Source organism: Oryctolagus cuniculus, chromosome 8, assembly GCF_051225735.1.
Source record: "Oryctolagus cuniculus isolate XC-2025 breed Fujian yellow rabbit chromosome 8, ASM5122573v1, whole genome shotgun sequence".
Taxonomy (NCBI): domain Eukaryota; kingdom Metazoa; phylum Chordata; class Mammalia; order Lagomorpha; family Leporidae; genus Oryctolagus; species Oryctolagus cuniculus.
The window spans coordinates 89,756,329-89,783,432 of record NC_142874.1 but is presented as its reverse complement, the minus strand read 5'-3'; the positions used below and the strand labels follow the sequence as shown (position 1 = coordinate 89,783,432).

The following is a 27,104-nucleotide window of genomic DNA, read 5'->3' as shown; positions in this document are numbered from 1 at the left end:
CAAAGAAAGTTTTCATTTACCTTTATATCGAAAGAGGTAGAAAATAATGGTAATGCATCTGGAGAAACATCTGAAGGGCCAGTGGAAAAGAAAAATTCAACATGTCAAGTAGAAAATTTTGGGACTCATCCAGGACCATCATTTAGGAACAGTGTTTCCCTTGGAGGAGTTGAAACTTTCCTTCCTTGGTCTTAAGTGGAAGAATTAAGCTACAAATTCTGGTGGTTAAGGCAACTTTACTAACATTATGACTCTGACTAAGGATTGCACTACTTCTTAGAAGTTGGACTAATGTCTGCAGATACCATCTTTTTTCTTTTTAATATTCTTTTAAAATGAATTCATGTTTCTGTATACCATTATGAACTCCTTGGATGGAGAGAAAAGGAGCTTTTTGAAACTTTTAAATTTTTAATAAAGGAATAAAGGCAATTTAAAAAAAATAAAAATAGAGTTTAGAAAGGCAGAGAGTAGATTACATCATTTCTTTTTTTTTTTTTTTTTTTTGACAGGCAGAGTGGACAGTGAGAGAGAGAGACAGAGAGAAAGGTCTTCCTTTGCCGTTGGTTCACCCTCCAATGGCCGCCGCGGCCGGCGCGCTGCGGCCGGCGCACCGCGCTGATCCGATGGCAGGAGCCAGGAGCCAGGTGCTTTTCCTGGTCTCCCATGGGGTGCAGGGCCCAAGCACCTGGGCCATCCTCCACTGCACTCCCTGGCCACAGCAGAGGGCTGGCCTGGAAGAGGGGCAACCGGGACAGAATCCGGCGCCCCGACCGGGACTAGAACCCGGTGTGCCGGCGCCGCTAGGCGGAGGATTAGCCTAGTGAGCCGCGGCGCCGGCTGATTACATCATTTCTGATTGTTGGCAGCAAAATATCAGGGTTCCACCTAATATCATCCACCCCCTCCAACTTTCCTCAAGTAGCAGATTCAAGCTTGCCTGTCAGAAAAGTAAAGGCTCTGGCCATCACTTCTTTCTCCTTCTGCCACCTGGCTAAGCATGCTGTCCACCAGTATTTGGGGAGACCAGTGGAAAATCTATATTCCCAGACAGGCACTGTGCCTCAGTGGTTAGGACTTTGCTTGAGATACCCACATCCCAAATCAGAATCCAAGTCCTAGCTACTCCACTTCCAATCCAGCTTCCTGCTGATGTGAACCCTGAGAGACAGTAGATGATGGCTCAAGTACTTGGGTCACCACCACCCATACAGGAGACCCAGATTGAGTTCTGGGCTTCCAGCTTTCACCTGGCCCAGGATCCACTGTTGACAGCATTGAAGGAGTAAACAAATAAATGGATTCTCATTCTCATTCTCTCTCGCTCTCGCTCTTGCTCTTTCAAATAAATAAAACTTTAAAAAATTAAAACTTATATGCCAATTTTAATCAACTTTGGTAACTTCTTTCCTCAAAGTCTCCTCAAGATATCTTTCAGCTATCCTGAAATTTGCCTTCATTACATAGGCTTCTTCCAAACCCAATGAGAAATTGAATGTGTAAGGAAATGCTTCAGAATTTCAAAAGAAATGCTTGTTTAACACTTACCCTAAAAATAACAAAAGAGATGCAGTTTGGATACACACTTCCTCACAAAGTTTGCTGTTTTGCTATCCATCAAGCAGACATGTGTAACTGTAAGCTGTCAGAATTTCATGAGCATCTTTAGGATCAGCCTTGTTCTTTCACCACTCTCAAATGTGCTAAGAAGTTGGTACCATTCTACAGGTAGCCAATGGAGTTGTCATTTTAATTTACACGAAGAATACAAATATCCTTCTGTTTGCACTTCACTCCCAGCCTTTTTCTGATGTGTAAAAAGTGACCGACCATAAAAAGGCTCACTGTCACAAAATGCCTTGGGACATGAAAACATATGAATGAACTTCAAATCTTATATTATGCTGTGGTATCTACTAAAGCCACAACAGAACAAAATAGAGCTTGCATTTCATTTCCAACTTCTTACTAAAAGTATGATCTATCTATAGTTTGCTGAATAATGCACAACTCAAAGATTTCTTTAGCCTAAACTTTCAGAGAATTTATAAAAATGAATGCAATTATGAATAAGAAAAGGCTTAATTACTCTGACTGGCTATGTTTTACATGCTACCATTTAATTGCATTTTCCCAATAAATAGTCCCAGTTATTTCAATTCATCTTTCTGCTTCACAACAATTGATTGTGTACTGGGTGAAATGTCTGTTATTTAGCAAGTAATAGGTGACACAGTGGAGAGTCATCAGATATAAATACAGAACCCATTCGACTATTATTTCTTCAAAATACCCCCCACATACATGAATATCCTTATTTTCATAGAATCTAGGGGTTTTTTTTTTCAATCTTCCAATTTGAATCTTTCTGTAATAACATTGACAATTCATCTGATTCCTGTTTGACCACATTTGGGACTGGAGTGTTTGAAATGGTCCCAACCATGCATCATAAAAAAATTCTCCTTCAGCAAAGTTATAAGTGGGCATCTTGTAGATTGGGGTGGGATGTATGTGGAAACATATTTTCTCTGTACCATTATATTTGAGCAAAAACATGCCTTATTATTTTTTATTTCCTCTGGAACTATATAAGAACAATAAGCCTTAAGACTCAGCTAAAGATAAGTAACATACTCCTAACATATTATGCATCATATTGAATATGGTCAATTTTTCTCTCTACTCTTCACATTAATTTTTACTCGTCCACTATCTTAGTCCCCTTGTACTGCTATAAGGTACTTGAGACTAAGTAGTTTACAAATAATAGAATTTATTTATTATGATTCTGGAAACTGAGAAATCCAAGTTCAAGGTGCCAGCATTCAGTACCTGGTGATAGCCTTCTTGCCATGTCTTCACATGGAAAAATGGAAGGACCAAAAAGAAAGGAAGCAGCTGTCTCACACCTGTTTAACCATGCACTCATCCCAACCGCGAGGACTCCACATGGAGAGTAAGGCTCAATACGTGACTCTCTGGGGAAACATTCAGAACACAGTACCCATCTCATCACCTTTCTCTTTATATCTTCATCACTTGAGAACATCTCAGTTACTTACTAATGACACTGAGCAGGTTACTTAACCACTCCAATCATCAGTCCTTCCCATTATAAAATGAGCATAACTCAAGACTTGAGGATTGAAATCCAGTGACAAGTACTTAACACCAAATAAATAGTGATTATTATATAAATTCAGTACTTATTTCTATGATTTAAATAGGATATAGCTCCTAATAATCACAGATGATTAAAATGCAGTATTGGCTGGCGCCGTGGCTCACTTGGCTAATCCTCCACCTGTGGCACCGGCACCCTGGGTTCTAGTCCTGGTTGGGGCACCAGATTCTGTCCCGGTTGCTCCTCTTCCAGTCCAGCTCTTTGCTGTGGCCCGGGAAGGCAGTGGAGGATGGCCCAAGTACTTGGGCCCTGCACCCGCATGGGAGACCAGGAGGAAGCACCTGGCTCCTGGCTTCAGATCGGCACGGTGCGCCAGCTGTAGCGGCCATTTGGGTGGTGAACCAATGGAAGGAAGACCTTTCTTTCTCTCTGCCTGACAAAAATTAATTAATTAATTAATAAAAGTGCAGTCTTGTGTTGATGGTGCTGAGAGGGTAGAAACTAATCCAATTGCAGTGTCAAAGAGGTGTGCATAATGGGAGGCTGTTAGTCATTGAGGGCATGCCTTTGAGAGGTAGTTCTTCTGGGAGGAATGGTTATAAAAGCCTGAGTAAGGTCCAGTTGCTTGCTCTCTCTCTCCCTTCTTCCCAGATCTCAATGAGATCATTCCTTTGCAAACAGCCCACCATCAACATCCTGTGGCCTCACCAGAAGTCCAAACCAATGGGATCTGCCAGATCTGGGACTGTGAACCTCCAAAACTATGAGTCAAAATTAACCACCTTCCTCCTTAAGTAGGTTATTTCAGGTAGTTATAGTGACAAAAAACTGACTAGTGCATACATGAAATATTCAGTCAAAATGTTTTCAATCCAAACATTTTATTTTTTTACAATACTTCTCATAAACAATGCCAGCAACCATTTTGGAGAGAATATGACTTTGAGAAGAAGAGCTACAAAACTGATAGTTAATAAAATGCTAATCTATCTTAAAGAGAAGATGAATATTTATGAATATTAAATAAGTGATATCTGCAAATGAAAAAAAAATATTGGGAAGACAGCAATTTGCAAGCCCTTTAAGAAAATAATTCTTAGAAGAAATCAACATGGTTGCTAGTAAGATTTCTGTCCACACCAATAGCTGCACTGCAACTCTCCACATGCTAACTGGGTATCACATGATTCAACTCAATTCTGTCACTAACTACTCAGAGTTTACATCTGACCACACAAGTTTAGAACTCCTTCTCATAGGACTCCACCCACCCATTCCAAAATCCTTGACCTCTGAGCTTCTCACCAACTGGCTATAAATTGGGGCTTCCAAAACCTCTTCCACAAGTTTGATAACTTGCTAGAATGGCTCACAGCACTCAGGAAAACTGTTTGCCATCACCAGTCTACCTTAAAGGATACAATTCAGAAATAGCTATGTAAAAAAAGATAAACAGGGCAAAGTGTATAAGAAGTGGAGTAGATTTTTCATGTCCTCTCCAGATATGCCACCTCCCAGTACTTCCATGTGTTTACCAACCTGGAAGTTCTCTGAACCCCATTTTGGGGATTTTATGAAGGTTCCATTAAACTGAATAAATCATTTGTCATTTGTGACTGATTCAACCTCTATCTTCTCTTCCTTCCCCAGAAACCAAAGTGGGGGGTTCCATGTTCCAGCCCTCTTTTCACATTGGGAACCCCTCTGGCAAGCAGGCCCCAATCCTGAAGCTATGCAGGAGCCTGCCAAGTCACCTGATTAGCACAGGCTCAGTTCTAGTCAGAAGGGATTTTTATGATTAAAAAAAAAAAAAGACACTACTCTTACTTCTATCACTCTGAAAATTCCAAGCATTTTAGAAACTCTTATACCAGTACCTGAGACAAGATGCCTGTAAAATTTTTAAAAGCTTTTGGAAAAAAGGTTTATTTACTTGTCTTTATTAACCTGAAAGGCAGAGTGACAGAGAGAGATTTTCTCTTTTAATTATTTATTTGAAAGGCAGAGCGACAGGAAAGGTGAGAGAGAGAGAGAGAGGGAAAGAGAGAGAGAATGAATGAATGAATGTTCCATCTGCGAGGCTGGTCCACTCCCTAAATGGCCACAATGACCAGGGCTAATCAATATATAACCCAGAGCCAAGAACTGCCTCCAAGTCTCTTATGAGGGTGGCAGGGAGGGGCCCAGGCACTTGGACCATCATGTAGCACTTCCCCGGCACAGCAACAAGAAGTTAGATCAGAAGCAGAGCAGTTGTTACTCACACCAGTGCTCTAAAATGGGATGCTGGTGTCACAAGCAGTGGCTTAGCCTGCTGTACCACAATATTGGCCCTCCTTTGTATTTCTTAATCTATCACAATATCATAGTTGAATAAGCTCTGTAATACTATTCTAATCTTCTTTGGCAAAGTGAAAGATCAGGTATAATTAGGGATAAGCATTCCTTTAATTCTGATCATAAAGCACATTTATCCACAAAGTAGAAGGTAAAATCCATCTATTAAGTAAAATATAATGGCCACCCCCAATATGGTTGATAATTTTCTTAGTGGGGAATATACAAGTATGTGCCAAAGATTCTAGTCATACAGGAGTTAGAACTATTCCCAGAGCAATGACAAGACTTTGTCCGTGCAAAGCTAGCAAATGTATTTCCTAAACCATATCTGATTGCACACTCTCTTATCATTTTAATATTTTAGAAATTATATCTAGGTAATAGATAGGTACCATCTAATTCTCATGTGAAGACTGGGTAATTTAACAGGCCTGAATTATATACCCAGTTGGTTATTTTATGCAGTTGGAGGACTGTAAAACTAAAATTGCCTGAGTATGTCTTACTCTGACTTCTTGGCAGAGTTGGAGATCTTTGTATTATGGTTTTATTTATTTATTTAAGGGAACAGATTTCCCTCCCACTCTCTCTCCTCTTTCCTTATTTTTCATTGAGTTTTTGGCAATTACACAAATTCAAATTATAATCTCAAGTTTAATCATCCACTATATAAGGAATTCAACAAGGGGCTGGCATTGTGGCATAGCAGGTGAGGCCACCACCTGCAGTGCTGGCATCCCATATGGGTGCCAGTTCAAGTCCCAGCTTCTCTACTTCTGATCTGGCTCTTTGGTATGGGCTGGGAAAGCAGTAGAAGATGGTCCAAGTTCTTGGGCCCCTGCATCCATGTGGGAAGACCTGGAGGAAGCTCCTAGCTCCTGGCTTCAGATCAGTGCAGCTCCACCCATTTGCAGCCAACTAGGGAGTGAAACAGCAGATGGAATACCTCTCTCTGTGTGTAACTCTTTCAAATAATTAGATAAATCTTAAAAAAAAATTCAACAAGTCGTAAGTAAAAAGACCACTTGTTCCTCAGAAGTATAGACATGGGCTATAAACAATAATCAAATCTCAAAATGTCAACTTCATTCATATATATTTTTTGGTATTCTAGATATTAGTTTCTATAATTCAAAGAAAAAAAGTTTATTTGGGGGGAGTCTTGCTTATTTCACTAAGAAATAGTATCCAATTGTATCTATTTTGTTGTGAAAGACTATATTTCATTCTTTTTTAGGGCTGTGTAATATTTCAACCAGGAAGTTCTTTATCCAGTCATCAGTTGATGGACATCTCAGTTGATTCCATATCTTAGGTATTGTGAATTGAGCTGTTCTAAACATGGGGGTACAGATAACTCTTTCATATTCTGATTTCATTTTCTCTGGGAAAATTCCCAGGAGTGATGGCTCAGGGATATTATAGAGCAATTTTCAGATTTCTAAGAAATGGCCATACTGTCTTCCATATGGTTGTACTAGTTTACATTCCCACCAACAGTGTAAGGTATGGAGCTTTTTTTCATACTTCTGCATGCAGAGATCCAATTTTCCAACATTATTTGTCGAAGAGACTTTCCTTTCTCTAGGGGGTGATTTCAGCTCACTTGTCAAAGATTAGTTGGTTGTAGATATGTGAATTTTCTGGGGTTTCTAATCTGTTCCAATGGTCCACATGCCTATTTTTGTATCAGTACCAGGCTGTTTTGACTATAACTGCCCTTTGTCTTGAAATCTGGTATTGTGATGCCTCCAATTTTGTTTTTGTTTAAGATTACTTTAACTATTCAGTGTCTCTTGTGTATCCATGAATTTCAGGGCCATTTTTGCTCTAGATCTGAGAAGCATGTCATTGGTATTTTGATTGGGATTGCATTGAACCTGAAAATTGCAAAATTGTAATATGAACATTTTCATGATATTACTTCTCCCAACCCATGAACATGGAAGATTTTCCATTTCTTTTTGTATACTTCTATTTCTTTCCTTACTGGTTTATAATTTTCATTAAAGAAATCTTTTATGTCCTTGGTTAAATTTACCCCAAGGTATTTAAGTTTGTTGTACTATTGTAAAGGGGAATGATCCTACGTGTTCTCTCTCAACCAGAGCATTGTTTGTGTACACAAATGTTATTAATTTTTGTGTGTTGCAACTTTGCCAAATTCTTATGAGTTCCAGTAGTTTCTCAGGCACACTCCCTTCTGCACACTCATACCTTACACAAAAGAATGAGGAAAGTGGGGGAGCAAAGATACTTCTTATCTACACATCATTGTCCAGTTAAAAATATGCCGCCTTTCCTAATTAGAAGAGGGGAAAAAAGGCTCGGGTTTTTCTCAATCATAAAGACTTCAGGATGAGTTTATTTTTTAATTTTTTATTTGAGTCAGAGACAAAGACATAGAGCAAGTTAGCTTCCACCTGATAGTTCACTCCCCAGATGGCCTCAGTGGCCATGGCCGGGCAAGGCCAAAGCCAGGATCCAGAAACTTCATCTGGTTCTCCCATGTGGGTGGTAGAGGCCTAAATGCTTGCGCCATTTTCCACTGCTTTTCCCAGGCAATTAGCAGGGAGTTGGTTCAGAAGTAGAGCAGCTAGGGCATGAACCAGTGCCCATATGGAAAGCCAGCACCACAGGTGTTAATTTGTTGTTATATTGAGAAAGCATTGAACACCCTGAAAAAGAATTATAATGCTGGACTGTGACAAAATTCTTTTCCTCACAAAGTTTTTTTTCTAATTTATTTATTGACAAATATACAAGTATATATGTTTATCGGCGCCGCAGCTCACTAGGCTAATCCTCCGCCTAGCGGCGCCGGCACACTGGGTTCTAGTCCCGGTCAGGGTGCTGGATTCTTTCCCGGTTGCCCCTCTTCCAGGCCAGCTCTCTGCTATGGCCCGGGAGTGCAGTGGAGGATGGCCCAAGTACCTGGGCCCTGCACCCCATGGGAGACCAGGAGAAGCACCTGGCTCCTGCCATCGGATCAGCGTGGTGCGCCAGCCGCAGCACACAGCTGCGGTGGCCATTGGAGGGTGAACCAATGGCAAAAGGAAGACCTTTCTCTCTGTCTCTCTCTCTCACTGTCCACTCTGCCTGTCAAAAAATAAAAAAAAAAGTATATATGTTTATCAGTTACAATGTTTTGAAATATATATCTACTTTAGAATGCCCAAATAACATATGTAGCACCACGCATGCTTATCACTTTGTTGTGATAACAGAACCTATCCTCTTAACAATGGTTAACATGCTATACAGATCACCTGAACTATCTCTCAATAGATAGACAGATAGATATAACCACCACATTGGAATATTTTTTTAAGTATTTATTTTCTTTTTTATTTGAAAGGCAAAGTTACAACAAAAGGAAGATAGGGAGAGATCGATCTTTGATCTACTGGTTCACTCCCCAAATGGCTGCACTGGCCAGGGTTTGGCTGGGCTGAAGCTAGGAGCCAGGAGCTTCTTCCAGGTCTCCCATTGGGCCATATTCCACTTGAGCCATTTTCCACTGCTTTTCCAGGCACATAGAGGGAAGCTCAATTGGAAGCTGAGCAGTCAGGTCTCAAACCAGCACCTATACGGAATGCCAGCATGCCAGGTGGAGGCTTAACCTGCTATGCCACAACACCAGCCCTGAACTATCTCCTGACATTTTGTGTCCTTTGAGCAGTATCTCCCTAATCATACCCAATCATAAATAACCACTAATATTCTCTACTTCTCTTCAGTCTAACATTTTTAGATTCCCATGTAAGTGAAACCATGTCACATCTGTCATTCTGTGTCAGGCTTACTTCACTTACTATAATAACCTCCAGGTTCAACCACATTGTCATAAATGGCAAGATATAATTATTTTTCATGGTTTAGTAGTTTTCCATTATGCATGTATTCCATATTTTCTCCATTAATTCAGTGATAAGAGTTTGATTCTTTATCTTGACTGTTGTGAATAATGCTGCAATGAAATTGGAAATGGTTCTATCTCTCTGACATACTGATTTATTTATTTTACTTGAAAGTCAGAGTTACAGAGAGACAGAAGTAAAGAGAGAGAGAGAGAGAGAATGAATAAATCTTCTATCTGCTGATTCATTCCCCCAAATAGCCACAACGGCCAGAGCCAGGAGCCTCTTCTGGGTCTCCCTTGTGGGTGCAGGGGCCCAAGGACTTGGGCTATATTCCACTGCTTTCCCAGGCCACAGCAGAGAGCTGAATCAGAAGAGGAGCAGCCAGGACTTGAACCGGTGCCCATAAGAGATGCTGGCACTATAGGCGGCAGCTTTACCCACTATGCCACAGTGCCGGCCCCTGATTTCATTTCTTTTGACTGTATACCCAGTAGGGGCACTGCTGAATCATATAATAGCTTTATTTTTAGTTTTTGTGAAGCACTTCCACTTTTTTTTCCCATTACAGTTATACTAGTTTGTATTGTCTATCGACAGCAAACAAAGGTTCCCTTTTTTCCTTATCTTTACCAGGGATTATTCTATTTTTCTTATAAATTAAATTTTAATCTACATTAATTTATTTAAAAATTACTTAATTATTTAATTAAATATTAATTAAAATAATCCTTTTTCTATTTTTCATTTTATTATTTGTGTTTTGAGGATCACAACCAAAAAAAAATCATCACCCAGATAAATGGAAGAGAGCTTTTTCACCCATATTTTCAAGAAAAATTATTTTATTTATTTGAAAGAGTTGCAGAGAGAGGCAGAAACAGACAGAGGTCTTCCATCTGCTGGTTCACCCCCCAAATGGCTACAACAGCTGGAGCTGAGCTAATCCAAAGCCAGGAGACAGGAGCTTCCTCCAGGTCTCCCACGTGGGTGCAGGGGCCCGAGCATTTGAGCCATCCTCCACTGCTTTCCCAGGCACATTAGCAGGAGCTGGATTGGAAGTGGACCAGCCAGGACTTGAACCAGCACCCATATGGGATGCTAGCACTGCAGGCCAGAGCTTTAACACACTGCACCACAGTACCAACCCACCCATATTTTCTTCCAGTAGTTTTTATAGTTGTTACATTTAAACTTTAATCCATTTTTAGTTAATTTTTTATATATTTAAGGTAAGGATCTAACTTCTCTCTTTGGCATGCAGAAATACAGTAATGTTGGGGTCAGCGCTGTGGCATAGCGGGTAAAGACACCACCTGCAGTGCCTGCATTCCATATGGGCATGGTTTGAGAACTTGCTACTCAACTTGGATCCAGCTCTCTGCTATGGCCTGGGAAAGTTGTGGAAGACGGCCTGAGTCCTTGGGCCCCTGCACCCACATGGGAAGACCCGGAGGAAGCTCTTGGCTCCTGTCTTCAGGTTGGCGCAGCTCCAGCCACTGAGGTCAGTTGTGGAGTGAACCAGCAGATGGAAGACCTCTCTCTCTCTCTCTCTGCCTCTCCTTCCCTCACTGTGTAACTCTTTCAAATAAATCAATCAATCTTAAAAAAAAAATACAGTAATGCAGATGCCATTTATTGATGAAACTATTCATGATGTATTGTGGGTTCTTCGCAAAAATCAACTGACCATAAGTTCATGGATTTATTACTGGGCTCTCTGTTCTGTTCCATTGGTATGTATTTATTTTCTAGTCAGTATGCTGTTTTGATTACTATAGCTTTGTAATATATTTTGAAGTCAGATATGGTATGCCTCCAGCTTTGTTCTTTTTGCTCCCCAAGTATTTATTAAAATTTATTTTTGGAACTGGAAGACACAATACAGAAAAAGAAGATACTTATTTTCAGCCAGAAAGTTAAGCAATGTTTCTTATTCTTGAAATAAACCCTTCTGAGTCATGTTGCTTAAGAACTGATGTGTAGTCTGAGCATCAAGACTGGAATAGCCTCATGGTAAAGAGGTCTGCAATAAATGATCTGCAAAATTCTAAGTTCCAGAATACAAATGATTATCATAAAGTATTTCATTTCAAGATTCAAAATTGGGAAATAACTCTTAGTGACATTTGAAAATTCCACAGCATATTTCTAACCTGTCAAGCAAAATGGCCAGATGCACAAGCAGAATACACTGTGTGCATCCTAAAGTTAAATGCTACACTTCCTCTGAGAAGAAAAATAGAGGCTACAAACTCTTCCCATCACACACATGAATGCAGTTTACAGTCAGACCAAGTGCTATTTAGATCTGTGGAAAACTCTGGAAACATGGAAAGTTTACTAGCACTGCCTGGAAATGGAACAGTCAGACTTATAATTTTGTGCGTTTCTAAACGAAAAGCATTGAGCAGGAGGTGGAGCTTTACATGCCAAAATATAAACATAAAATCCTCCGACGTGGGAGAATAAGTTGCCAGATTCCTTCAAATCTCAGCTTGAAATGTCCAAGTGGTTTTGTTTAGATTTTCTTGAAGCCAAACTGCGAAATACTATTATTCATTAACTAATGTGCAAAGTCTATGTTTTGGTAGACAAGCAACCCACCTTCATCTGCCAAACCTCATTACTTCTTTCTTGTCCCAACTTCTCAAAATAATGCCCATTTTTCATTCAAACCAGGAACTGGCAACACTAGTTACTTTTTCCCCCTCAACACCCAGAATGCTGTTAAGTAGTTGGAGTAAACCTAATCATGTGTCTCTTAAATGAACTTTTAAATCAGATGCACTTGTTGCCCATGTATCCATGGAAGTACCGCATTATACTCTTAAAATGAACCAAAAGTCATCCTTCAGTCTCATTAAGCTGCTGGGAACTATGGCTTGTTCTGGTTCCACCCCTTCACATTACTGATGACAAAACCAAGTTGCACAACACCCAGCTTGTGCAGAGCAGAGCTGAAACAAGAACTTGACATCCAACGCCCAGATCAGTTTATGCTCAGACATGCCTTCAGTTGAATTTCCTCTCTTGTCTGATAACAAGCTAAAGCACTGGTTGCCTAATTTTATAAGAAACCACTAACTGTTGGTAAAAACTGGCTTCAGAATTGATGAATTTAATTCCAAGGGAAGAGGGAAGGAAATCTCAAAGGCAGTGAGATCACTGGACTAACACACCGCCAGGCACATGCACAGGGGACGTGGGAATTCAGGAGAAGCCTGGGGGAAAAGGACAAGGGAAAAATAATAAACATCCGATGATTTAACCCTGGGGAAAGCCTATATTTATGGAGTGGGAGGAGGATAAATAACATTAATTGCCACTTTGGTTTTCTTCCTCAAAGTACTCTAGGACTAGTTTTTCCGGTATAAAGAAAGGCATCAGACAAGCTTCAACTGCCCACAGTACATTTTTTTGCCTCCCATATCTATTTGCACACCCTGCCTAATCTAGGCTAGCGTCTGGACCCTGGCCTCCACTCAGAGAATCCAGATCATGCATGATAACAACAGAAGAGCAAGGAGTGGTGGTAGCATCAGAAGACAGAAGAGCTAAAGATGTCTGCCACCCTGGTGTTTCTCAGTGAGCAGAGTTTCTCCTTTAGGCATACTTGTCTAGTCTTCAGGAGGATGCTGCTTGCCTGGGTACCACTGCTCCCTAGGTTGTCTCTTCAGCATCTCTCTCTTAACCATTCAAAGAAGCAACAGCCCACAGATAGCCACTCAACTCCCACATTCACCATTCAATGAAATTTTGTGTTCATGTATCACCACTGTTGCTCAAAACCAACAGCTTTTGTTTGCTTTAAGATTTAGCTGTTTAAAAGGCAGAATCAGAGAGAGAGAGAGACAGAGAGAGACAGAGACACCAAGAGATACTTCCATCTGTTGGTTCACTCGCCAAATGGTACAACACCCAGGTATACCAGGCTAGAGCCAGAAACCAGGAACTCCATCAGTCTCCGACGTGGATGGCAGGGCCCAGTTACTTGGTCTATCTTCTGCGGCTTTCCCAGGCACACTGCCAGGGAGCTGGATCAGACATACAGTAGCTAGGACTTGAACCAGCATTCATATGTGATTCTGGCATCACAGGCGGCAGCTTAAACTGCTGCGCCACAATGCCAGCCCCATCATTCTTTTTATGTATTTCAGTTGATCATATTACTTAACATTGAAGTTAATATTTTTTAAATCTTTAATAGTCTAAGCAATAGAAACTGATCAAACTATATACTGAAACATGCATATTTTTCTCCTTCCTATTAAATATACACATTGTTGAAGTTTATTCATGCACCATCAAAATAAAAAGCATCTCAAGTGTCATCAGTAGGAAGGACCAATTTCAAGATACTCTGGGTTGATTAAATTAGAGCATGTTGTGGGGCACAGGTGACAGACTTGTCAGACAGAAAGAGCAAAATGGTCTCAAATAACACTATGCAGAATGCTCTGGGCCTGCCTAGCCAAACCTGTGATATGGGAAAAAAAAAAAAAAAAAAAAACAGGAAGCACAGAAGTGCAAGGTAAGAAATGACATGAAGTAAATACACAAAGGAAGTATGTCTACCAGTTATAAACAGGATCCAGCATGGCTCACAGGCCTAGATTTCAGCAGCCAGAAATTCATCTACAAAATGCTCATGCCAGACAGCGAGAATATGATGGACCAAAGATAGGGATGAGGGAAGATGAAGTTTCATTATAGCAGAACAAAAATAGCCAAGAATTACTGAGGAAAAGGAAATGGAAGGATATCGTGTCAAACATGACTGCATATTTTCCTATGTGAACTTGGATGGGTAAACGTAATCTTAAAATTATAATACAGGAGACAGGTTTTTTGGTTAAAGATGCCATTTGTGGCTAAAGATGCCACTTGCAACACCTGCATCCCATATCAGAGTGCCTGGTTCAAGTTCTAGTTCTGCTTCTGATTCTAGGTGATGGCTCAAGTACTTAGGTGCCAGACACACCACAAGGGAGATTGAGTCTCCAGTCTCCAAGTTTCAGCCTGGCCCAGTCCCAGCTATTGCAGGCATTTTAGGAGTAAACCAGCAGATGAAAGATCTCGATTTCTTTCTCTTTCTCTCTTTCTCTTTCCCCCCATCCTCCATCCATTTCAAATAAAAATCTTTTAGTCTTAAAAATCTTTTAGTCTTAAAAATATGATAGATAAGGCTATGATGTTGGAAAATTAGGCTAGTGATTTATCTGCCTCCCCAGAACAACTTACCTCAGATACTTAAAACCATTATTTATTTTAAAATTCCATAAATCATACTAGGGACTTAACACTTCTTTATGTTTTTGCCAGACAATAAAGATAACATTTTACATTTACATAGGGCATACCATATGGCAAAACAAGGAAACTGAGTCCAAGAAAAGTCAGGTTACCTGAAATTACAGAACTGTGGTCAAAAAAAAAAAAAAGTATTGAGTCAATTTGTTAAATTGTAAATTAGATGGAAGAAACAGTCTACTAAGAAATCTACAGCTAGAAAAGTGTTATATATCCCAGAATATTAGAAATAAATTTTCTCTTAGAAATAAAAATTCTTATATCATGAATTATTTTCATTTCTTTCTTTGCAACTTCATAAACACATTCTGTTTCCAGATCCTCTCATTAGAACAATTTGTGTGTAGCTACTAGTCAAGAGCCCTGGAGATCCTTGAAACCAGTGATTAGTCTTCCAGTGAGTTCAGTATTTCACCGACAGACACCCCCATGGCTTACCTGTTCCTCACATAGATCTTCTTCCCATTCTGCTTACTCCCCCTTCAACTCTGGAGGTGTATACATCTTTTTCTGAACTCAGTGCTCTGTAGAAATAGATATGATATTTCAAATGCAGCTCAACCAAAGCTAAAGAGGAAATAAGCATTGGCTGCTTGACTTCCGATATTGTATCTTCATTTTAATGCTAATTTCCTCTTGAGATTTTTCATATCCATGTCCCATTCTGGAGTGACTGCTTATGCTCTCTAGTAATAAACTCAAATCTTTATCACAGATGCTACAACTAAACCAATAGCAAATAATACAGCACTATGCTTACAAAATGACTTAAAATCAGTTCACTTTAAGGGTCCTTTTAACTTACTGTCAGGGAGGCCTAGACATGGCAAGAGAAAAAACACAGAACTATACCCTACATAAAATTCAATGAAGAGGGTCCAGCATTGTGGCATAACAGACACTGTCTGCAACACTGGAATCCCACATAGTCGCCAATTCAAGACCTAGCTGCTCTACTTCCAATCCAGCTCCTTGCTAATGTGCCTGGGAAAGCAGCAAGAGATAGCCCAAATGCTTGGGCCCCTGCACTAAAATGAGAGATCTGGATAAAGCTCCTGACTTGGGCCTGGCCCAGCCCTGGCTGTTGGGCCATTTGGAGAGTGAACCAGCAGATGGAAGATCTCTCACCCTGCCCTCTCTGTAATTCTGCAAACAAACAAACAAAAAATCTTAAAATAATTAGTTGAAGAATTTTGCCCAGAAGCATAGCTGTGGGTGACAACAATTAACTGCATAATTCAAAATAGCAGGTAGAAAGGATTTTTGAGTGTCCCCAATACAAAGAAATGATAGATATTTGAGGTGATAGTGTGCCAATTACCCTGATATGCTGGCTACACATTGTATACATATATTAAAGCACCACAAGATACCCCATACATACATAAAATTACTATGTCAATTAAAAACATTTTTTATATTCATAAAGAAAATATAATATAGTTGCTAAGCACTTAAGCCTCAGTTTTTATCTGACATGAAGCTTTCAGAAGATATGTGAGAGCGTTTCAGGCATGGAAAGCCAAGACACTATGGCAAAAAAAAAAAAAAAAAAAAAAAAAAGTCCAACATGAAGGATCTCTGTGAAAGAGACCCCTGTGGAAAGGGGTGACCATCAAAGGACATACTTTTCTCTGAAGGGAGGAGAGAACTTCACTTTGCTTATGGACAGAGTTTGTGGACTCAAAAGGTTTCCATAGCCTAGGCAACTCATATCAAGAGCCTCTGATGATCACTAACACCATACCTAAGAGAGTTAATTGATAAATTAACAGCAGGAGTCACTGTGCACTTACTTCCCATGCAGGACTTCTGTCCTCAATGAGTTGTATGATGAGAATTAACTGTAAAACTTGTTCTCAGTTTGTGTGTGTGTGTGCGTGTCCCAAATTTTTGAAATCTTTACTTAGTATAGAGTTGATCTTCTGTGTAAAAGTTAATTGAAAAATGAATCTTAATGGAGACGGGACAGGGAATTGGAGAGAAAGGAGGAGGTGGGGTGGGAGTGGGCTCAGGAGGGCAGGTATGGTGGGAAAAATCACTATATTCCTAAAGTTGTACTTATGATTTGTACTCATTAAATAAAATGTTTCTTTGGAGAAAAAAAAGAAATATATATGCTAATTAGATACCAAAGAGATGCTTTCCAAATGGTCTGTCGTCTTCATAGTGGGTTTCTCCAGCTACCATGGGGTACCACTTCCAAGCACACAAAACAAAGCCAATGCTCTAGAGATGGACCCTTGATTATAAAGGCCTGGTTCTCACTTGACTGGGTCAGAATAACTGATTTTTCTATCAAAGTCCATAGGTTCCCTTTCTACTTTTCATCAGGAGACAAAATTCACACTGCATTTTACATGACGACAGGGGTTTGGCAGGATGAGTAGAAGCATGGCTGTTTCTCTGAGCAGGAGTCAAGCCTCCCTGACCTCAGACAGCACCTCCTGTGGTCTGAATGAGTGGGCAGCACTAGCCCGAGACTGAGCAAACAGCATTGTCTAACAGAGTAAGCAAGGATGACCAAAGTTGAGATTAAAAAGAGTCATCAAGACACCATAAGAAGGTAGGGAAGTAGCACTCTGAGGTGAGGAACAAAATAGTTCTCAAAATGACAACATTACAAAGTCGAGACAGTTAGGTAAGAGTGGAACCAGGAACCACATAGGATGGCTTACAAGAGGGCTTGTGTAAACCATGAGAAATTGCTAGAGCAGAGTAGAAGAAGCAAGGGTACAGTAGCTGAGAATTCCTTACTTTTTGCAGAAGGATTTTTTATACACAGATAGTGCCCATGTGTTACACCAGCTTCATGTGAAATTCAGAGATGTTTTATTTGCAGGAATCTAGGCTCAATGAACCAAAAATGAGTCCATCCATCAGGAAGAAAACAGGACTCCTCAACCTTAGAAAGATGTTACCATCATGGGGGCCAGCACTGTGACACAGCGGGTTAAAGCCCTGGCCTTAAGCGCCGGCATCCCATATAGGCACAGTTCAAGTCCTGGCTGCTCCACTTCCAATCCAGCTCTCTGCTATGGTCTCGGAAAGCAGTAGAAAATAACCCAAGTCTTTGGGCCCCTACACCCATGTGAGAGACCCGGAAGAAGCTCCAGGCTCCTGGCTTCAGATCAGCACAGCTCCAGCTGTTGCAGCCATCTGGGGAGTGAACCAGCAGATGGAAGACCTCTCTCTCTGTCTCTACCTCTCGGTAACTCTGTCTTTCAAATAAATAAAATAAATCTTTGAGAAAAAAAAAAAAAAAAAGACGTTATCATCACCAGAAGAGCTTTAAAAGATTATTTAATTCTTTTCATTTTTTTATAATTTTTTAACTTTGCCAGTCAAAATTCTTTAAAAAAAAACAACATAGTTTTCTTTTTCTTAAGTTAAAACTTTAACTCAACTGAATCATTACTACATCTCTGGAAAATCACCTCTAGTTTTACTGAATTTTTCTGGAGGATTTGAACTTCAAGGCATCTTCCTTCACTTGCAACTTTCTCTAATTTTCACTTTGAACTTCTGATGTTGTCACACGGTAAAATGCTGCATCAGTGTTTCTATCCTGAATCAACACTTTGATTTCCAATTCAAATGACCTCCCCATTGAGAAAGACATAATAATTTCAAAATCTACATAGCTAAACAGAGTCTCAAGTAGTTTCCCACCACCATCAACACACTGTGGAAAAAGAGAAAAATACTGATTTAAAATACTGAAGGGAAATTATTGGTTTCTGGGAAAAGCATACATTCTGAGAAAAATAAGCTGCTTCACATGCAAATATTTCTGCTAAAAAAGTAATTTGCAGGAAGATTATACCTTTGCTGTCACATATCTGATGATCTAGAATTCATATTAAATGATTTTTAAAGCACTTAAATTTAAATAAAGAATATTTGCAATTCTAAGATAGAGATAAAAATTATTTATGGAATATTCCCATGCACAAAAAGAAAGGGCCCAATCCAATCATTTTATTTCCTTATTTCCAAATGTTTTAAACTTCTTTATATACTTCATTTTCCCTCCATATGTAAAACTGACGAAGTTTTTGATTGATACTGAATGTTAACCTAAGGTTAAAAATACATACACTTCAACATTGTGGTATAATGAAAAGGGGAACTAGCATAGAATCAGATATAAAAATATTTTTTTAAAAAGTTAAATATAATGAATAAGCATGACACAAGTAACTGTTATCTGAATGACTAAGTTTTCATGCACTAAACGCTCCACCCTTGACACTACCACTACGTAGATCGCTACGAAGGAAGGAAGGAAGGAAGGAAGGAAGGAAGGAAGGAAGGAAGGAAGGAAGTCACCTTTTTGAGCCACAGGCAGGCTCCATGTAGGTCTAAGAGCAGTTGTAAAAGGGTGTGCTGGAGCTGAAAGGCATCCCAAAACGTGGAGTGACCAAGCGGAAAAAGAAAAAGGACCAAAACACGGCGAAACTTCTCAAAGCAACGGGAGCAAGCCAAAAGAATGAAGCGGCGAAGCGGCGCTACCTGGACAAGCGGCTGCCGGGGCAGATAGCAGAAGACGCAGGAGGAGCGGCAAAGGGGACGGATCCTGAAGCAAGCGTCCAAAACCCACAAGCAGAGAGTGGGGGACTTCCACACACACCCGGACACACTCACCGGGCATCACCACATCCCCAAAGTCAGCTGGACGAAGTAGCCCATGGCCTGTGTGAGGAGCAGGGACCTGCTGCGTTTGGTCTCTGGCCCCTGCACCATCCTCTCACCTGCTCTCTCGCGTCTAGCACTGAGGCTGTGGGTCTCAAAGCCGCGTGTCCTAGTCCTGGAACTCGGTTAAAAAGAGACCGTCCTCTCACGTGACTGTGGTTTCTTGGCAGCACGTAGAAAAAAAGATGAACCTTTGTAGTTTGGCCCGGGGAAGCGCCACATTTTTATCCAGAGGTTAAGGTCACGCCTGGGTGAGCGCCACACCAAGTGTCTGCTCTCCCCTTGAGTGGCATCGAACATTCTGAGGCCAGCAGCTGTCTCTGCCCGGATAAGATGGACTCTAAGGGAGAGAAGGAGCTAAAGCCAGCGAGGGTGTCCTTCCGGGCTCCCTGTGGCTTGGGCTGCTCCACGAGGGCTCTGCAGAGGTCGCTTAGGGCTCCATGGCCTTCCAGCTCTCCGCTCAGCCCCTGGCCGGTTTGACAGCTCCGGTAGCAGAACCACCACTTCTGTTGAGCCTGGAGCACAGGCCTTGTCCCTTTCTGAGCCCTTGGCCTGCACTGTAGTCCCTCCCCATTAACACCCTTCTTCTAGGTGCATCTAATGGAAGCGGATTGCCAAGGCAGACATTGCTAATAGATCACCACGTAATTTATAATGAAAGCAACCTGGAGTGCAAAGTGTATGGATTCGGAGTTGGCCCATCACAGGGAGCCCGTTGGGCATTCCCACCCTAAAGATACCTCAGGGATGAGCCCCAGCACAGACCCACATGGATGCAGTCAGACGGGAGGGCCCATGGTCCAAGTGCTGGAGGAGATGGGTCCTTTGGGGAAATCTACGTGTTGTGATCCACTTAAGCTATCAGAAGAAACAGTCTCCAGTTGGCACAAATGGTGAAAGAACTCAGAAGAGAGCGCCACGTACTGGGCTTGAGGCTGTCCTAGTTAAAACCCACAGAATGAAGCAAAATCAGGTTATTAACTAGGAGTCTGAGTATCTGATTCCTTAGGCTGTTTTTAATATTGCATGTAGGGGCTGGCACTGTGGTACAGCTGGTTAACTCCCTGGCCTGAAGCGCCGGCATCCCATGTGGGCTCTGTTTCTAGTCCCAGCTGCTCCTCTTCCAATCCAGCTCTCTGCTATGGCCTGGGAAAGCAGTAGAGGATGGCCCAAGTCCCTGGGCCCCTGCACCCACATGGGAGACCTGGAGGAAGCTCCTGGCTTTGGATCGGCACAGCTCCAGCCGTCGCAGCCATCTGGGGAGTGAACCAGTGGATGGAAGACCGCTCTCTGTCTCTACCTCTCTCTGTAACTCTTTCAAATACATAAAAAGAAATCTTTTAAAAAAAAATTGCATGTGAAGAATGGGCATATGGCAGAGCTGTTTCTCAGCATACAAGCATGAGATCCCACCTGGGATTCACACCCCAGAGCCATCTGTTGCACTGCCCAGTGTTAAGGCAGTTTCTGGCCAGCTGCAAGCCAGAGGCTAGGGTGATGCAAAGCCTCCCTCTGTCCAGTGGTAAGATATCCCCATGATCTCTCTCTCTCTCTCTCTGCCTAACTATTTTAAACATAGCAGCTTAAGAGCAGGGTTTCTGATCTCACTATTCCGCTGGTGGCTGTGCTGTCCTGCACATGAGAACCATCTTCCATCCTCTCTGGTTCACTCCCCGGTGCTGAACTAGGGCTGCAGCCAGGAACTTGAATCATTTGAGTTGACACTGCCACCTCCCAGGGTCTGCCTCAGCAAGGAAGCTGGAGTTGGGAGCCTGATATAAGGAACGTCCTAACCAGCGTCTTAACCACCCACTTATTCTATTGGCCAAAACAAGCCCCATAGCCAAACCCAGGGTCTCGGAGGGAACACCACATGAGGGCATGAACACAGCAAAAAGTCGAGACCCCAGGTAGCCCTAAGATGCATCAAAGCCTGAGAAACCCCTTTCTGCTGCATTAAGTATTTCTCCTGAGGGTACAGAAGTCGATTCTGACTTATACGTTAAATATAAATACCAAGGATGAAATTCAGATGAGACCCAAATTTCCCTTACAGGGAAATAACCACATAATGAACCATTTAATATGGAAATGCTTATTATGGCATAAATATGTCCAGACAGCCTGAAACTTAGAATCAGACTTTCCCAGTAACTCTACAGAGATTTGCGTTTCTATGTCAAGAATAAATCAGATACATTTACTTTCATTTATTTATTTTATTATTTGAAAGAGAGAGAGAGAGAGAGAGAGGAGAGAGAGAGCACGCGCTTCCATTTGCTGGTTCATTTCCCAAATGCCCACAATAGCCAGAGCTGCAACAGGCTGAAGTCAGGAGCCAGAAACTCCGTCCCTGTATCTCAGGTGGGTGGCAGGAACTTAAGTACTTGAGCCATCACATGCTGCCTCCTAGGCACTTTAGTATGGAGCCAGATTGGAAGAAGAGTACCTGGACTTGAACTGGCACTCTGATACAAGATTCAGGTGTCCCAAGCAGCAGCTAAACACACTGTATCACAACAATTGCCGCCAAACAATTCTGCTTTTAAATATGCCCCCTTTCTCTGCGGCACCTATCAAAACTCTAAGAGATAGTCCATTGGCTCAGAAGTGAAGATTCCATTTAGAATATCCACATCAGCTATCAGAGTGCCTGATTTGAGTTCTATCTCCACTTTCAAGTCCAGATTCCTGTTAATGTGCATTCTGGGAGGCAGCAGGTGACAGCTCAAGAACTTGGACCCGTACCCACATGAGAGGCTTGCACTGAGTTCTAGACTTCTGATTTCAGCCTGGCCCAGCCCTGGTTTTGAAAACATCTGGGGAGTGAATCAGCAAACCAAAGTTCACTGTGAGTGTGTACACATGTGTTCCCTCTCTGCCTTTCAAATAAAAATAGGTAAATTTTCTTAAACTTCTAAGAAATAACAGGTAATGAATATGCTAACTGTTATGCTTTAGGATTCTATTTCATGTTCCTGATTCTGACACACTAGAAAGCAGTATACCCAGTCCCTAGCTTAATTTTCCACATTTCTTAAATTTTTATTAGACAAAAAGTCCTTATAGTTCCTAAAGTTAAATTTATACTGTGTTCTTAATCATCATCTTATCAAAAATATCCCTAAGAAATCACTTTTGAAGCCAACTATCACAATTGCTGTCATAGGCTGAGGTTAGCAGCTGTCCTACCTAGTACTCCAGAAACAACTCTGATAAGTTTGAAGTTGAATCAAAGAAACCATAACACCACTCATTTTTGCAGAGATAGTTTTCCTTGATCCTGATTTTTTATTTATATTTAGCTAAGCTGTTTGAAGTTATCTGTGATAACAAGTTCCCTTATGTCCTGTATCAGGATAGTTAGGATAAGCACATACTATGTTTATATAACTGGAGTAATTATTTGTTTGTTCTCTGCAACCCTATGAAACTAAACATTCTAACATGCAAACCTGGCTATGTCATTCCCTGGCTAGAAATCTTCCTCTGGCTGCCACTAGCTCCAAAATAAAGTCCAGGTTCCTAAGTGTAATTGGCAGTGTACTTATAAAAGTACACATACTTCCTCTTTCTCTCCTCCCTTCTCTGCAAAGAGCTTTCAAATAGCTCCGTCAGGCCTATTCTGTATCTTTGGGGACATAGGATCAGGAAGTTAGACAAAGAAATCACCAGAGAAGGAAAAGGATCTAGAGACATTGAGTATACTTAAAAGATAGATGAGAAAGAGGGCGTCTGGGAAGACAAGACCTGGGTGGCAAGAAAATACTGAAAATTAACAGATTCAGGGCAGTTTTGTGGTGTTAGAGAAGAGCAGGAAGAGAAAGTAGGATTTGGAGGGGGATGTGAAGATTTTAATGATCTTTGAGACATGCAAGTAAAGATTAGAGCTGCTTCATGATTTTGGTTGGTTTTTGTTACTGAACTGAAGGTTTTTTTTTTTTTTAAGAGAGACTTCTCTATGAATAAGCTGGACTGGGTGGGGTTCTGGGTTCTCTAAGGGTCACATAACCTATGAGGCATTTTTCATTTGGCTGCCATGGCTTCTCCTGAGCCCACCACACTCATTCTGGCTCTAAGAGTTGCAATTTAGTCACAAAACCCACCATGCTTTTCCTCACATCTGAGTCTTGGTGCTTGTCAAAGCTAGCTGCCTACCTACAGCCCTCATTCTCACCCTCTCTGTATTTACACAAAGTCTATAGTTTCAATATTCATCCCACATGAGCTATCCTTCCTACCTTTCCTGCAGCCTAAGTTAAGATCTGATAGATGGGGGCTGGCACTGTGGCACAGCAGGTTAACGCCCTGGCCTGAAGCGCTGGCATCTCATATGGGTGCTGGTTCAAGTCCCAGCTGCTTCACTTTCAGTCCAGCTCTCTGCTATGGCCTGGGAAAGCAATAGAAGATGGCCCAAGTCCTTGGGCCCCTGCACCCACATGGGAGGCCTGGAAGAAGCTCCTGGCTCCTGGCTTTGGATCAGCTCAGTTCCAACCATTGCAGCCAATTGGGGAGTAAACCAATGAAAGGAAGACCTTTCTCTATCTCTCCCTCTCACTGTCTGTAACTCTAGCTCTCAAATAAAATCTTAAAAAAAAAGAATTATGAGTAAAAATTATTTTTGAAAAAAAGACACAAGAAACAATGAGACAGTTTCTTTATTAAAGGTTTATTTATTTGAAAGAGCTACAGAGAACAAGAGGCAGAGGCAAGGGAGAAGAAGGGAGAGGGAGAGAGAGAGAAACCCTCTATCCACTGGTTCACTCCCCAAATGGTTGCAATAGCAGAAGTTGGGCTGATCTAAAGCCAGGATTCTAGAGCTTCTTTGGGACCTCCCACACAGATACAGGGGCCCAAGGACTTGGGTCATCCTCTACTACTTTCCCAGGCCATAGCAGAGAGCTGGATCAGAAGTAGAGCATGCTGCCAAGACTCAAACTGGCGCCCATATGCAATGTTGGCACTACAGGCAGTGGCTTTACCTGCTAAGCCACAGCACCAACCCCAGGGAGACCGTTCCTATGGAATTTTTAGAAGGAAAAAAGAATGTAAGCCGAGAATTCTATATTGAGGGTCTGGTCTTGTGTTACAGTGGGTAAAGCCAACGCCTGTGACATGGCATCTCATATGAGCACAAGTTTAAGTCCTGGTCACTATGCTTCAAGTTCAGGTCCTGGGAAAGCAGTGGAAGGTGACCCAGGTGCTTGAGCCCCTGCCACCAAGATGGGAGATCATGATGGAATTCCAGACTCCTTGGCATTGGCCCAGCTCAGCCCCAGACATTGCAGCTATTTAGAGAGTGAACTGGAAGATGGAAGATATCTCCCTCTCCCTAACTCTGCCTTTCAAATAAATAAATAAATCTTTAAAAACAAAGAATTCTGAACCAAATTATTCACACAAAAACAGGGGCAGGCACTCTGGCATAGTGGGTAAAGCCGCTACTTGTAGTGACAGCATCCCATATGGGCACTGGTTAGAATCCTGGCTGCTCCACTTCTGATCCAGATCTCTAGTATGACCTGAGAAAGCAATGAAGATGGCACAGCTGCTTGGGCCCCTGCACCCACATGAGAGACCCAGAAGAAGCCCCTAGTGTCAGGTCAGCAGAGCCCCAGCGTTGTGGCCATGTAGGGAGTGAAGGACCTCTCTCTCTCTCTCTGCCTCTCTAACTCCGCCTCTCAGGTAAATAAATAAATCTTAAAAAAAAAAAAACAGTCTTAGATACATCCTTCAACTTTTGCAATGGTTCTGAGAAAGACTTGAAATGTTTTAGTCAACAATCAACATAGGTAAATGCATATGTTACATCTACTAATGCAAACTCTAGGAGGCAGCAGGCGATAGCTCAAGCACTTGAGACCTTGCCATCCATGCTGGGGACCAAGACTGAGGCCATTACTTCATCCTAGCTCAGCATTGGTTGTGGTGGGATCATTTGGCAAGTAAGCCAGCAGATGCAAAACATTTCTATTTCAGATAATCAAAAAAACACCCTTTCATGATGAAAACACTAAGCAAACTGGGTTTGGAAGGAACATTCCTCAATACAATCAAAGCAATTTATGAAAAACCCACAGCCAACATCCTATTGAATGGGGAAAAGTTGGAAGCATTTCCACTGAGATCTGGTAACAGACAGGGATGTCCACTCTCACCACTGCTATTCAATATAGTTCTGGAAGTTTTAGCCAGAGCCATTAGGCAAGAAAAAGAAATTAAAGGGATACAAATTGGGAAGGAAGAACTCAAACTATCCCTCTTTGCAGATGATATGATTCTTTAGGGGATCCAAAGAACTCTACTAACAGACTATTGGAACTCATAGAAGATTTTGGCAAAGTAACAGGGTATAAAATCAATGCACAAAAATCAACAGCCTTTGTATACACAGGCAATGCCATGGCTGAGAAAGAACTTCTAAGATCAATCCCATTCACAATAGCCACAAAAATAATCAAATACCTTGGAATAAACTTAACCAAGGACGTTAAAGATCTCTACGATGAAAATTACAAAACCTTAAAGACAGAAGAGGATACCAAGAAATGGAAAAATCTTCCATGCTCATGGATTGGAAGAATCAATAGCATCAAAATGTCCATTCTCCCAAAACCGATTTATATATTCAATGCGATACCAATCAAAATACCAAAGACATTCTTCTCAGTTCTGGAAAAAATGATGCTGAAATTCATATGGAGACACAGAGACCTCGAATAACTAAAGCAATCTTGTACAACAAAAACAAAGCCGGAGGCATCACAATACCAGATTTCAGGACATACTACAGGGCAGTTGTTATCAAAACAGCACAGTACTGGTACAGAAACAGATGGATAGACCAATGGAACAGAATAGAAACACCAGAAATCAATCCAAACATCTACAGCCAACTTATATTTGATCAAAGATCCAAAACCAATCCCTGGAGTAAGGACAGTCTATTCAATAAATGGTGCTGGGAAAATTGGATTTCCACGTGCAGAATCATGAAGCAAGACCCCTACCTTTCACCTTACACAAAAATCCACTCAACATGGATTAAAGACCTAAATCTATGACCCAACACCATCAAATTATTAGAGACCATTGGAGAAACCCTGCAGGATATAGCTACCAACAAAGACTTCTTGGAAAAGACCCCAGAAGCGCAGGCAGTCAAAGCCAAAATTAACATTTGGGATTGCACCAAATTGAGAAGTTTCTGTACTGCAAAAGAAACAGTCAGGAAAGTGAAGAGGCAACTGACAGAATGGGAAAAAAAATATTTGCAAACTATGCAACAGATAAAGGGTTAATAACCAGAATCTACAAAGAGATCAAGAAACTCCAAACAACAAAACAAACAACTCACTCAAGAGATGGGCCAAGGCAGGTGCTGTGGCTCAATAGGCTAATCGTCCGCCTGCGGCGCCGGCACTCCAGGTTCTAATCCTGATCAGGGTGCCGGATTCTGTCCCGGTTGCCCCTCTTCCAGGCCAGCTCTCTGCTGTAGCCCAGGAGTGCAGTGGAGGATGGCCCAAGTGCTTGAGCCCTGCACCCCATGGGAGACCAGGAGAAGCACCTGGCTCCTGCCTTCAGATCAGCACGGTGTGCCAGCCGCAGTGCGCCAGCCATGGTGGCCATTGGAGGATGAACCAACAGCAAAAGGAAACCTTTATCTCTCTCTCTCTCTCTCACTGTCCAGGCCTGTCAAAAAAAAAAAAGAGAGAGAGAGAGAGAGAGAGATGGGCCAAGGACATTTTTCAAAAGAAGAAATCCAAGTG

The 27,104-nt window shown here is 41.5% G+C and overlaps 2 long non-coding RNA genes and 1 pseudogene across 8 annotated transcripts in view; 2 read left to right on the top strand and 1 right to left on the bottom strand.

Moving 5' to 3' along the window:
* Positions 1 to 27,104, top strand: part of LOC103350737 (uncharacterized) — a 131,918-nt gene that overhangs the window by 57,831 nt on the left and 46,983 nt on the right. The window lies entirely within an intron of this gene.
* LOC103350738 (uncharacterized) overlaps positions 1 to 27,104 on the bottom strand; it is a 244,303-nt gene that overhangs the window by 207,415 nt on the left and 9,784 nt on the right. For 3 of the 7 annotated variants that reach the window (XR_016212352.1, XR_016212350.1, XR_016212349.1), the window contains exon 4: positions 15,079 to 15,164. This is a non-coding gene — a long non-coding RNA (uncharacterized LOC103350738). Of the gene's footprint in view, positions 1 to 7,831; positions 8,146 to 8,859; positions 8,991 to 10,986; positions 12,552 to 15,078; positions 15,165 to 27,104 lie in introns of those variants that run through there. The other 4 variants (XR_016212351.1, XR_016212346.1, XR_016212348.1 and 1 more) reach the window with 4 other exon arrangements.
* On the top strand, positions 18,997 to 19,531 carry LOC100343411 (protein FAM32A pseudogene; annotated as a pseudogene).